The sequence below is a fragment of the Oncorhynchus nerka genome, unplaced genomic scaffold (genome assembly GCF_034236695.1).
Source record: "Oncorhynchus nerka isolate Pitt River unplaced genomic scaffold, Oner_Uvic_2.0 unplaced_scaffold_19___fragment_2___debris, whole genome shotgun sequence".
Taxonomy (NCBI): domain Eukaryota; kingdom Metazoa; phylum Chordata; class Actinopteri; order Salmoniformes; family Salmonidae; genus Oncorhynchus; species Oncorhynchus nerka.
Window position 1 is genome coordinate 195,731 of NW_027040325.1, and position 13,594 is coordinate 209,324.

Here is a 13,594-nt window from a genome sequence, read left to right on the forward strand (position 1 = left end):
GGCGCGTAAACATTCATTCAAACAGCATTTTCGTGCATTTTGGCAGCAGCTCTTCGTTGTGCCTCAAGCATTGCGCTGTTTATGACTTCAAGCCTATCAACTCCCAAGATGAGGCTGGTGTAACCGATGTGAAATGGCCGGCTAGTTAGCGCGCGCTAATAGCATTTCAAAAATCACTCGCTCTGAGCCTTGGAGTGGTTGTTTCCCTTGCTCTGCATGGGTAACGCTGCTGCTTCGAGGGTGGCTGTTGTCGTTGTGTTCCTGGTTCGAGGCGAGGGAGGAGCGAGGAGAGGGACGGAAGCTATACTGTTACACTGGCAATACTAAAGTGCCTATAAGAACATCCAATAGTCAAAGTTTAATGAAATACAAATGGTATAGAGGGAACTAGTCCTATAATTCCTATAATAACTACAACCTAAAACATACTACCTGGGAATATTGAAGACTCACGTTAAAAGGAACCACCAGCTTTCATATGTTCTCCTGTTCTGAGCAAGGAACTTAACTTAATGTTAGCTTTCTTACATAGCACATATTGCACTTTTACTTTCTTCTCCTACACTTTGTTTTTGCATTATTTAAACCAAATTGAACATGTTTCATTATTTTTTTTAGGCTAAATTGATTTTATTGATGTATTATATTAAGTTAAAATAAGTGTTCATTCAGTATTGTTGTAATTGTCATTATTACAAATAAATAAAATAAAAAAATTGTCTGATTAATCGGTATCGGCTTTTTTGGTCGTCCAATAATCGGTATCGGCATTGAAAAATCATAATCGTTCGACCTCTACTAGAGAGGGCTTAAGAGGGTTGGGCCAGTAACCAGAAGTCGCTGGTCCGAATCCCGAGCCGCCAAGGTAAAAAAATCTGCCTTTCTGCTTTTGAGCAAGGCAGTTAACCCCCAACAACTGCTGACGTGGATGTCGACTAAGCAAGCCCCCCACCTCTCTGATTCAGAGGGGTTGGGTTAAATGCAGAAGACACATTTTGGTTGAATGCATTCAGTTGCAACTGACTAGGTACCCCCCTCCCCATCCCCCTTCCTTAAATCTAGATGTGCCGAAAGTGTCATTTTAAAACAAAATAAATTTACATTTTTATTTACTCTGCCATTTTTAAAATCATATCCCCGTCCTTGACTTTTCCTAAATAAGTATACAGTATATAACACACTGTTGTTGTTAGAATCTTAATATTATAAACATAAATTGTGTTATAAGCTGTTATAAGAGGACATAGAACGCCAGTCATCGAAACTACACCTAAACTATATTGAAACTAATTTCAGACACATAATAATAGAGATAAAGATTAAATTGACAATAGTCTAATGGGTGACATGTAACAATAGTCTAAGGTGTATGTAAACTTCCGACTTCAACTGTATATATAGGGGGTACAGGTACAGAGTCAATGTGCGGAGGCACAGGTTATAGTCAAGGTAATTAAGGTAATATGTACATGTAGTTAGAGGTAAAGTGACTATGCATAGATAATAAACAGATAGTAGCGGCAGCGTAAAAACGGGGATGGGGGGGCAATGCAAATAGCCTGGTGTAGCCATTTGATGAGCTGTTCAGGAGTCTTACGGCTTAGGGGAAGAAGCTGTTAAGAAGCCTTTTGGACCTAGACTTGGCGCTCTGGTACCACTTTCTGTGCAGTAGCAGAGAGAAAGGTCTATGACTAGGTTGGCTGAAGTCTTTGGTAATTTTTAGGGCTTTCCTTTGACACCGCCTGGTATAGAGGTCCTGGATGACAGTAAGCTTGGCCCCAGAGATGTACTGTGCCGTACGCAATACCCTCTGTAGTGCCTGGCGGTTGGAGGCAGAGCAGTTGCCAAACCAGGCGGTGATGCAACCAGTCAGTATGCTCTCGATGGTGCAGCTGTAGAACTTTTTGAGGATCTGAGGACCCACGTCAAATCTTTTCAGTATCCTGAGGGGGAATATGCATTGTCGTCTCTCTTCACGACTGTCTTGGTGTGTTTGGACCATGATAGTTTGTTGGTGATGTGGACACCAAGGAACTTGAAGCTCTCATCCTGCTCCACTACAGCGCCGTCGATGAGAATGGGGGTGTGCTCAGTCCCCCTTTTTCTGTAGTCCACAATCATCTCCTTTGTCTTGATCACGTTGAGGTAGAGGTTGTATATCCTGGCCCCACATGGCCAGGTCTCTGGCCTCCTCCCTATAGTTTGTCTCATTGTTGTCGTTGATCAGACCTACTACTCTTGTGTCGTTGGCAAACTTAATGATGGTGTTGGAGTCCTGCTTGGCCATGCAGTCATGGGTGAATAGGGAGTACAGGAGGGGACTAAGCATGCACCCCTGAGGGGCCACTGTGGTGAGTATCGGCGCGGCAGATGTGCTGTTACCTACCCTTACCACCTGGGGGTGGCCTATCAGGAAGTCCAGGATCCAATTGCAGAGGGAGTTGTTTAATCCCAAGGTCCTTAGCTTAGTGATGAGCTTTGAGGGTACTATGATGTTGAACGCTGAGCTGTAGTCAATGAATAGCATTATCATGTCGGTGTTCCTTTTGTCCAGGTGGAAAAGGGCAGTGTGGAGATTGCATCATCTGTGGATCTGTTGGGGAGTTATGCAAATTGGAGTCTGTCTCCAGATTAAATCTTCAAGCTAAGGGCAACCATGGCATCCTTGACAGAGAGGGAGAAGTCTTCATCCATGTATACGGGTAAGAGTCTAGCTAGCTACATTATCAGATATTATACGTTTCAAATTTAGTCAGAAAGTTGTTTTCATTGCAAGTTCAAGCGTACTGTTAGCTAGCTAGCTAATGTTAGTTGGCTGGCTCACTAGCTATGGTTATGTGCATGATCTGTGTAGTAAGATTATTCATTTCTCAGAAAGCCATTTGCATTGCTAGTTATAGCCTAATGTTAGATAGCTGGCTAACATTGAATCTAGTTGGTTAGCTTTAGCTACCTGCAGATTCATGCATGGTGGCTAGCTATGACAATCAGTTTGTATTGCTAATAGTATCAATTTGGATTATTGCCGCATTCAAAACAACTGGAAACTGGGAACTCGGAAAGGTCTGACTTCCGACTTCAGTGCGTTCAAGACAACTGGGAACTCAGAAAATAAATAAAAACAAATGGGAAAAATCATTTTCAACGGTCATCCAACTCTGAATTCTCTCTTGGAAACTCGGGCTTCCTTCTAGAGCGCTGCATTTCCTACCTGAAGCTCACTGATGTTAGAATTTGACCTCATATTTTTGTCTTAAAAGCACCATTACGTTCATTGTTTATCCAGCTAGCTAGCTAGCTACATGTCTAAACAATGATGATTACATGACCAAGTTAGCCAGGTTTGTCTATTGAATTTCAATTTTGATATTGCTACTATGCAAATAACCATTTCACTGTACCGTTTACACCTTCTGTATCCTGTACATGTTACAAATAAACTTTTATTTCATTTGATATAGACTAATGTGAAAGTCAGATTAGGATGTAGGCCAACGACTAGATAAAGTGCATTTTTGCTACTACTTTCACCACTTTTAGTCTTGAAACATTTGGCTGTTTACTACCTTACTCTGTTTAGCACATGGCCTCATATGTGAATCCTTAAAGAGATGGGTGGGACTAAGGTTTAAGACGGTGTGAACAATGCTGATTCGGTGTAGACAAAGAAAAGCTCTCCAGTAGGTGTCCCAAATGATTCAAGGGCCATTTTTTTAAAGTAGAATTACTTTCCCATTGTTCCTCAACTGCAGTGGATGAATAACCATTATCTAGCTCCGAGTCTCTACTTTTATCCAACATAAAAAACACCATTTCAAATTTTGCTACATTATGCCAAATTGAACCGGTTAGTCATTTAAAATCAATGTATTTTATTCTGTTCTTTTGAAATGCATTTTCTTAGACCTGCGTATAAATAATTAATAATGAATGATCTTTGCGATGGTGTTCATAGACAGAGCTATGAATGCAAGGACTAAACATCCATGATATCAACATAATAGTTTTAAACTATTTTGAGGATATATAGTGTTTGCTTACATTTACTTTGTTTACAAACATTGGAGTAAAACAAGCTTATATTTTGTGTTCGGGTGGGGTACAAAAGTTTAACTAAGCTCATGAGGCATTTATAAGTTATATTCTTCAAGAATCAGTGGGTGCAGCAACTCCTGATTGCCCCTTTAAGTGTTAAGCCTTAGCCCCACCCATCTCTTTAAGAATTCACATGTAAATGCATGACCAACTGTCAGCATGGTCAACCCCTATTATCTCAGCCAATTACATCATGGCTATATAAAGTGCATTCGGAAAGTATTCAGACCCCTTTCACTTTTTCCACATTTTGTTACGTTACAACCCTATTCTAAAATTGATTACATTTTTATTTTTCCCTCATCAGTCGACACACAATACCCCATAATGACAAAGCAAAAACCGTTTTAGACATTTTTGCAAATTAATTACAATAAAAACTGAAATATCACTTTTACATAAGTATTCAGACCTACTCAGTACTTTGTTGAAGCACCTTTGGCAGTGATTACAGCCTCAAGTCTTCTTGGGTATGACACTACAAGCTTGGCACACCTGTATTTCGGGAGTTTCTCACATTTTTCTCTGCAGATCCTCTCAAACTCTGTCAGGTTGGATGGGGAGTGTCGCTGCACAGCTATTTTCAAGTCCGGGCTCTGGCTGGGCCACTCAAGAACATTCGGAGACCTGTCAAGAAGCCACTTCTGCGTTGTCTTGGCTGTGTGCTTAGGGTTGTTGTCCTGTTGGAAGGTGAACCCTCACCCCAGTCTGAGCTCCTGAGCACTCTGGAGTAGGCTTTCATCAAGGATCTCTCTATACTTTGCTCCGTTCATCTTTCCCTTGATCCTGACTAGTCTCCTAGTCCCTGCCTACATTCCCACAGCATGACGCTGCCACCACCATGCTTCACCGTAGGGATGGTATTGGCCAAGTGATGAGCGGTGCATGGTTTCCTCCAGGCGGGATGCTTGGCATTCAGGCCAAAGCATTTAATCTTGGTTTCATCAGACCAGAGAATTTTGTTTCTCCTTTAGGTGCCTTTTGGCAAACTTCACGTGGGCTGTCATGTGCCTTTTACTGAGGAGTGGCTTCCGTCTGGCCACTCTACCATAAAGGCTTGATTGGTGGAGTACTGCAGAGATGGTTGTCCTTCTGGAAGGTTCTCCCAACTCCAGAGATTAACTCTGGAGCTCTGTCAGAGTGACCATTGGGTTCTTGGTCACCTCCCTGACCAAGGCCTTTCTGCCCCCTTTGCTCAGTTTGGCCCAGGCGGCCAGCTCTATGATGAGTCTTGGTGGTTTCAAACGTTTTCCATTTAAGAATGATGGTGGCGACTGTGTTCTTGGGGACCTTCAATGCTGCAGACATTTTTTTGGTACACTTCCCCAGATCTGTGCCTCGACACAATCCTGTCTCCTCTGTAGATTGATCAGGGAAAACAATGATTTAATCCATTTTAGCTGTAACATAACAAAATGTGGAAAAAGCGAAGGGGTCTGAATACTTTCCTAATGCACAGTATACTGTGGATATATTGCCTCCTAATATTGCACAATCTGTGTGTTGCTTCATTGGCCTGGGCCAGTGTTTGTTTGAATTCAAGACCAGATTGATCTCAGTGTCAGAGTAGCCACTGATTTTGGTCAATTGTGTGGTATTAAAAAAATTCAGCTAATGTTTTCTGTCGTGTAAATGATGAACTGCATAAAATTAGTTTTTAAAAGGACAATTTTTTTCCTCAGACCCTGCTTAAAACGCCTCTGCTCAACTGTAGCGTATGCCACATGGCAAACGTTATTAGGACTTTATTATAAAGGGGCTTTTCTTCAACAGTAAAGATAGAACGTATTGAATTGCATCTTGATGCACAGATTTGTTTACAAAAAATGATGGCGTGCCGTGAAGGGGGTCTATTTTTTTTTTTTTTTTTTAAACAAAGCTCCGGGGCCTTTGATTTCTGAATCCGGAACTGGATCCCATACAAGTTTCTAATTAAGGCGCATGAAAGTTCACATGTTCAAGAAGGCATTTCTGCAACCCCCCAAAAAATATTGAAAGGAGAAGAAACGCCCCCGATTCTGTAACCAGTCACATTTAACCCAACCACCACAACTCCCACCCCCCACCACCGCTCTTGCAATTACCATAATACACTCAGATGGTACTGTGGGATCATGGTAGTGGGAGTCATTGTGGATGGTACAGCCTCATTGATCTTCATACCCAGTAAAACAGCAGGAAGAACAATTACTCAGAGAGGGAGCCCACATATCCACATTCATATGCACTTCTTAGTGCCGAAGACTGGCAAAGGGCAAGTTGATTGTAAACAATATGCATTATTCAGGCTCTCTTTAGACATCCGGCAGATAGCATGCACACACAGGCTCACACACAAGTGAAGGTACACACACACACACACACACACACACAATTTTTTATCCACAACAAAGATTAATTTAGTTTTCTTTCAAGCCAAAAACATTGTCTAATTGAATGTTAATTACCGGTTAGTACTTCAAATGTGTTTTTGTATGAGGCAGGGACAATATTATTTGTGTGGGTGTAAGAGAATAAAAACACAGCGGAGATGAATAGCTCAAAGCAGCGGATGGCCGCAGTGTGTTAGCAATTACCTGCAAGGTGGTGATGAACAGTGGTGATTCAACATGTAGAATTGTCTGGAAATTAACAGAAATTGGTGGCAGATATTCTGATCAGAGGTGAAAGGAAGGCAACCCACTCGGCCGACGTACGTTGCTCTGGTGTGCTCTCCTCTCTAAAGCACTGAGGTTATCATTGAATTCTAGCCTTTTGAATTCAACAGTTTTGATTGCCAATAACATTGGCCATTTGTTTTTTTTCCATTTTGGATAAAACAACACTTGAATCTGCTGAAGGAATGTTCTCAGTTAATATTCCACATACAGAGCCAGCCTTAGCCTGTCAGTATAGAGTAAATCCACTGTAACGTTATTTTGCAGCTCTATATAAATTCCATTGTCAAGGGGGTTAGGATTAGGCCTAGACAGGCATTCTAAATTAAGCACATGAGCCTCATGCTAGATGAACGTCAATCTGCAACACATTCATAGGTTTTCATTTTAGTAAAAAATATAATTGGCATATGACTCAAAACATGGATTATACTGTTAGGGTAAGTTATAAATAAGTTATAAATAATACTCTGTGACTATGTTTAAAACATGCCTGTGGACAAAAAAAGCGCTTTCTCTTGAACCGACTCTTGAATATCAGGCCATGTTAACAAACTGGCACCTTGGAGATTTGACAAATAAGATTAAAGTATATACTCTGAAAATGCATTCAACTGAAAATGTATAATAAATGATGTAGGACATGTTATGAGCAAGAATGACCCCCTTATAATGTCTTCTATCATCTAATAATGATCCATTTTGAGTCCGTTGAAATGTTAATACATAAAGAAACAACATTTTATACGCCTGATTATAAGACATTATAAAGGCTCGGGCAGCGTTATACCTGCAGGCTTTATGTAAAGTGTTACCAAACGTTAAATTCCAGCGTACAAGAAACTGTGACCCATAGAAAATAAATGCATATTCTACTTAATTACCTGCACTTGAAACTTGAGTGTTCCATCAGTCAACACAAAACTATCCAAAAGCTAAATGAGCATAGAGTATCATAACCTTCTTTGATGTCAGTTCGCAAAAATATATAATCCTTATTCGAATGTTTGGAGGATAAAAAAAAGGATTCATTCAATGTGTTTATGGAATTACAGCTCAGAGCATACTGTGCAGAGGATGTGGCCTATATTATGATATTATCAACTCATTGACATTGTGAAGTAGTGAACTGGGCTGCATGTTTGCAGCGATTTAAGCCTGAGCTCTCTGTGATCTATGCATTCTGAGAGAGCGCAAAGAGGGTTCAATGGTCCTCATGCTCAATGGCAGGATGACTAAGACACTTGTGACAGAGAACCAGTGACATTTGACTCCCCCTTCTTCACTGTTTGTAGTTCAGACTGTTTCAGTCTTGGCCTTCAGGGCTTTACTCAGGAGCCACTGACGAACGCACAATGGACTACTTTAGTTTAGAGTAATCAAACGTGGCTGGCTAAAAGAGCTGGTTAACATTTCCTGAAATGTTGAGAGGAACGCAACTGGAAGACAGGGAGAGACATACATCACTGGTGTAATCAGAGAGTAATTGAATGGATGGTTAGGTAGCAATTCCCTGTTTGGGAATGGATTTATGAGAGCTTGTGCCTGGTGTTCAGATCTCAGGTGTGTAATGAGGTCAGGCTGGACAACGTTCTGTGGTTATGAAAAAACAAAGGGCAGAGACAAGGCACACCATCCAGGACAAGGCACACAGGGACACGCAGTTTCGTGAAATTCCATCACAGCTGAGATGTATTAGTTTCAAGGTAAATAATGCCACGTAACTGGTTGTGCACATCACTCCAGCAACTAAGGGAAAAACCTATTTAAGCCATGCTATATACAGACAACACAAAGGATCAAGGGCAGTTGCTTGCAATATGCACGTTACTATACACAAGGTCTGAACATAGTGCTCTCCTGTCAGTTCGCTCTCCTGTCAGTTTGCAAGTGATTGAATGTGGTCTAGAAAATAATTATGCAGTACTAAAGGTTTGTTCTTTAGAGGCATTGTATCTCCAGCATACTCTAAGTCGCCGACCCAGTGATGTAGAAAAATATCCAGTCAGCAGTCACCTACTCAGTGACGTAGAAAAATATTCCATTGGCAGTCACCTACCCAGTGTCGTAGAAACACACAATATGCACAATATGCATAAAAACTAAATATACAATTTTTCTTTTTTTTCCATCTTTATTTAACCAGGTGGGACAGTGGAGAACAAGTTTCTCATTTACAACTGCGACCTGGCCAAGATAAAGCCAAGCAGTGCGACAAAAACAACAACACAGAGTTACACATGGGATAAACAAACATAAAGCCAATAACACAATAGAAAATCTATATACAGAGTGTGCAAATTAAGTAAGGAGGTAAGGCAATAAATAGGCCATAGTGGCGAAGTAATTACAATTTAGCAATTAACACTAGAGTTATAGATGTGCAGATGAGGATCTGCAAGTATAAATACTGGTGTGCAAAAGAGCAGAACAAAAATAAAAATAAATATGGGGATGGGGATGGGCTATTTACAGATGGGCTGTGTACAGTTGCAGCGATCGGTAAGCTGCTCTGACAGCCGATGCTTGAAGTTAGTAAGGGAGATATAAGTCTCCAATTTCAGTGATTTTTGCAATTCGTTCCAGTCATTGGCAGCAGAGAACTGGAAGGAAAGGCGGCCAAAGGAAGTATTGGCTTTGAGGATGACCCGTGAAATATACCTGCTGGGTATGGGTGGGTGTTGCTATTGTGACCAGTGAGCTGAGATAAGGCAGAGCTTTACCTAGCAAAGACTTATAGATGACCTGGAGCCAGTGGTTTTGGTGACTAATATACTAACAACGAGAGCATACAGGTCGCACTGGTGGGTAGTATATGGGGCTTTGGTGACAAAATGGATGGCACTGTGATAGAATGCATCCAATTTGCTGAGTAGAGTGTTGAGGCTATTTTGTAAATGACATCGCCAAAGTCAAGGATCGGCAGGATAGTCCGTTTTACGAAGGGTATGTTTGGCAGCATGAGTGAAGGAGGCTTTGTTGCGAAATAGGAAGCCGATTCAAGATTTAACTTTGGATTGGAGATAGAGACTGCCAGAGGTCCGGACAACAGGTCCTCCGATTTGACACACTGAAATCTGTCTGAGAAGTAGTTAATGAACCAGGCGAAGCAGTCATTAGAGAAACCAAGGGTCTAGGGTGTCTCCCCTTTGAAAATGGGGATGACCGCGGCCGCTTTCCAATCTTTAGGAATCTCAGACGATACAAAAGAGAGGTTGAACAGACTAGTAATAGTGGTTGTGACAATAGCGGTGGATAATTTTAGGAAGAGAGGGCCTAGATTGTCTGGCAAAGCTGATTTGAAGGGATTCAGATCCTGCAGCTCTTTCAGGACATCAGCTGTCTGGATTTGGGCGAAGGAGGGGGGGGGGGCTTGGGTCAGTTGCTGCAGGGAGTGCAGAGCTGTTGGCCGGGGTTGGGGTAGAAAGCGTGGCCAGCCGTAGAGAAATGCTTATTGAAATGAACGATTATCGTGGATTTATCGGTGGTGACAGTGTTTCCTGTCCTCAGTGCAGTGTGCAGCTGAGAGGAGGTGCTCTTATTCTCCATGGAAGTGTCCCAAAACTTTTTGGAGTTAGTGCTGCAGGATGCACATTTCTGTTTGAAAAAGCTAGCCTTTGCTTTCCTAACTGACTGTGTATATTGGTTCCTGACTTCTCTGAAAAGTTGCATATCGCGGGGACTATTCGAAGCTAGTGCAGTGCGCCACAGGATGTTTTTGTGCTGGTCAAGGGCAGTCAAGTCCGGAGTGAACCAAGGGCTATATCTGTTCTTAGTTCTACATTTTTTGAAAGGGGCATGCTTATTTAAGATGGTGAGGAAGGCACTTTTGACGGGATAAGGTCAATATCCTTCCAGGATACCCGGGCCAGGTCGATTAGAAAGGCCTGCTCACAGAAGTGTTTTAGGGAGCGTTTGACAGTGATAAGGGGTGGTCGTTTGACCGCGGACCCATAACGGACGCAGGCAATGAGGCAATGATCGCTGAGATACTGGTTGAAAACAGCAGAGGTGTATTTAGAGGGCAAGTTGGTCAGGATGATATAAATGAGGGTGCCCATGTTTACGGATTTGGGGTTGTACCTGGTAGGTTCCTTGATAATTTGTGTGAGATTGAGGGCATCTAGCTTAGATTGTTGGACGGACGGGGGGTTAAGCATATCCCAGGTTAGGTCACTTAACATTACAAACTCTGAAGATAAATTGGGGGCAATCAATTCACATATGGTATCTAGGGCACAGCTGGGAGCTGAGGGGGGTCTATAACAAGCGGAAAAAGCGGAAACAGTGAGATACTTATTTCTGGAGAGATGGATTTTTAAAAGTAGAAGCTTGAACTATTTGGGCATAGATGTGGATAGTAGAACAGAACTCTGCAGGCTATCTCTACAGTAGATTACAACTACTTTCAGCATTTCTATCTAGGCGGAAAATGTTGTGTTTGTTTTCCGGTTACAGAAGTCAACAAATGAGAGCACCTGGGGACACACAGGGCCTGGGTTAACGTCTACATCACCAGAGGAACAGAGGAGGAGTAGGATAAGGATACGGCCAAAGGCTAGCAGAACTGGTTGTCTAGTGCGTTCCGAACAGAGAGTAAAAGGAGCAGACTTCTGGGCGTGGTAGGATAGATTCAGGGCATAATGCACAGACAAGGGCATGGTAGGGTGTGAGTACAGTGGAGGTAAACCTAGGCATTGAGTGACGATGAGAGAGGCTGCATCTCTGGAAGCGCCAGTTAAGCTAGGTGCGGTCTCTGCATGTGTGGGGGGTTGGGCAAGGGAGCTAACCAAGTCATGTAGAGCGGGACTAGGGGCACCGCAGTAAAACAAAACAATGAGAGCTACCCTAAAAAACAGTATACAAGGCATATTGACATTAGAGGGAGGCATAAAACAATCACAAGTGTTGATTGGGAGGGCTAAGACAACAACGGGTAAACAGCTAAGACAACAACAATGGATAAATGGCATTGAATGGGCAGAGAGGGTCAGTTAGCTACACACAGGGCCTGAGTTCGAGGCTGGGGCTGACAGATAAACAAAATGAAGTACCGTGTTAATTAACAGTCCAGTAGGCATCAGCTGTGTAGCCAATTGATCATAGGTTCCAATAAGCAGAAATGGATGAAACAGGGAGCCGCACGGCAGTTGTCACAGCGCTAGATGAGCGGAAGACACGGCGCTCAGAGAGTTAGCGGGCCGGGGCTAGTAGCTGGGTCCAAAACCGATATCAACAACGCAGAGGCCGGTTGAGAGAACATCGGCCGAAATACGTCAGCAGACCAGTCGTGATGGATCGGCGGGGCTTCGTGTCGACAAAGGGGTCCAGGCCAATTGGCAAGCGAGGTAATGTAGTTGGTGTACTTAATTTGCTAGCCGGGGGAATGGGCCTAGCTCGAGGCTAACTGGTGCTTGCTTCTGGACAAGGGCCTTAGCCACGATAGTCACTCGGTAGCAGATAGCTAGCTGCGATGATCCGGTGTAATGGTCCAGAGCTTTCGGCAGGAATCCGGTGATGTAGTGGGGGAAAAAAGCAGTCCGATATGCTCAAGGCTGATATCGCGCTGTGCAGACTGGCAGATATTATCTGGGCTATCTTGGCTAAAGCGGATGGTGTCTGTTCTAAAGGTAAAGACTGCTAGCAGTGGCTAACAATGACTAAATAGCTAGTAGCTAATTAGCTGGGTATCTTCTGAAGGCTAGCTTCTAGGTTCCAGTTATAAGGTTAAAAAAAATTGCAGATCCGTACCATGTTGGGTGAGGCGGGTTGCAGGAAGGTATATTTAATTTAAAAAACGGAAAAAGCTGAAAATTTACACGGGACAAAACAACGGACAAAAACAAACACATATTGCTGCTACTCCATCTCGGGTGTGAATCCTGTACTATACAAAGTGCTAAAGAAAAACATTGCCAATCAAGCTAATAAGTTATTCCACTATAATTGTTGTCTTCTGGCTGGGCAAGCGGAGGTCTGCCATGCTCACAGTATAGTAATGCTGTGTGTAATATAGGTTGTAATTAGAACTCTTCCTGGGAGTCAGGTAGCAGCAGAAACAAGGCCTTTGGCAGATCCAGGTTCTTCACCAGAGGGAGGTGAGAAAGGCAGGCCTTTAAATAATCTAGTTCACCCCCCCCCACCAGCCCCTTCACTCAGCTCCCCACCACTCAGCTCCCCACTGCTCCACATCGCCATCAATAGACACAGCCATTGAAAGGTGCTTTGGTGAAAGCACCTTCCCTCTGTTTGTCTGAAAGAGCTACAGTAGGTGCGATGGCAGGTAGGCGGGTACCCACTGAATCAGTTTTTCGTATTTTCTACGTGATTTATAGCCCTAGAGGCATTGTCTCGTGGTTTAAGCTGTTGACATTTTCAGAGCCTATACAGTAACTGAGGCTTTTTGTTAGGAGGTATCTAGCAATTGATGGTGTATTTATGCCAGCAATTGTTGTATCATGCTCTCTCCCACACAAAGTTAAAAAAAAATGACCTTGAGGTCAAATCCATGGGCAACGATATGCAAGCTTCAGAGAGCATGTGTTTCATTTCTACAGTAGGTGGTACAGTTTGGATGGTCCATAAACGCAAACATTTGAGGGTTAAATTTGAATTTTTAGGGGATGAAACTCAAAATCAGTTTTCCTGTCATTTTCAACAGAAATCCATTCCGTTTCCCACCCTAAAATGTTGGTGGTGCCCTGTTGCAGTCCCTAATCTCACCTCTGCTTCCAACATCATGTCATAGGAGCAGGGGCATTGGTGCAACTCGTTGTCAATAATATTTCAATAACCTTGAGATTGTTATACAAGACCAAAGGACATTACAGCTGCCAAAATGG